Raw genomic sequence first — 1,088 nt, 5'->3', positions numbered from 1 at the left:
CAGTGACATTGTTCTCTGCTGTTTAATACATTCGAAAGGGAAACACAGAATAGCCAACCTGGTCTCATAGACTAGACGTAACATAGTAAATATAAATCCGGGCCACTCAAATTAGTCTATGTTACTTTTGGTAGGGTCACCGGTTACATAAGACAGAAGGTTACTTAACCCTTTCACCTAACTCCTAACCTTAACCCTATCCTTAACCGCTAATTCCTAACCTCAAGCCTAGCTAACGTTAGCCACCTTATTAACTTTAGTGTTAGCCACCTAATTGGAATCCGTAACATATCATACGTTTTGCAAATTTGGTACATATTATAAAAAATGGATGGACATCCACAAATTAATACATACCATATGAAACGTTATATATTATACTAGAATGCATCGGATTTACTTGCACCAAGTTACGTCTACTCCTGAGTCCAGGTTGGAATAGAGGACCCATCAGAACTAGGCCAGAGAGAGAGAGGGAGAGGGAGAGGGAGAGAGGGAGAGAGGGAGAGAGGGAGAGAGGGAGAGAGAGAGAGAGAGAGAGAGAGAGAGAGAGAGAGAGAGAGAGAGAGAGAGAGAGAGAGAGAGAGAGAGAGAGAGAGAGCTCTTCTCCCTCTACAGCCCCTCCCACCTTATTTACCAGAGCTCCTCTCCCTCTACAGCCCCTCCCACCTTATTTACCAGAGCCCCTCTCCCTCTACAGCCCCTCCCACCTTATTTACCAGAGCCCCTCTCCCTCTACAGCCCCTCCCACCTTATTTACCAGAGCCCCTCTCCCTCTACAGCCCCTCCCACCTTATTTACCAGAGCTCCTGTCCTTCAGATTGCAGCAGTAGTTTCTATTTGTGAAACATGTAGTAGATTATACAGTACTGCAATGTAAGCAATATGTTTACATATTGAGAGAGGGAGAGGGAGAGGGAGAGGGAGAGGGAGAGAGGGAGAGGGAGAGGGAGAGGGAGAGGGAGAGGGAGAGAGGGAGAGGGAGAGGGAGAGGGAGAGAGAGAGAGAGAGAGAGAGAGAGAGAGAGAGAGAGAGAGAGAGAGAGAGAGAGAGAGATGCACAGAGCACTTCCCTGTTATCAGCCTGTC

This window comes from Salvelinus fontinalis, chromosome 19 (genome assembly GCF_029448725.1).
Source record: "Salvelinus fontinalis isolate EN_2023a chromosome 19, ASM2944872v1, whole genome shotgun sequence".
NCBI lineage: Eukaryota > Metazoa > Chordata > Actinopteri > Salmoniformes > Salmonidae > Salvelinus > Salvelinus fontinalis.
This window is presented reverse-complemented; position numbering follows the sequence as displayed.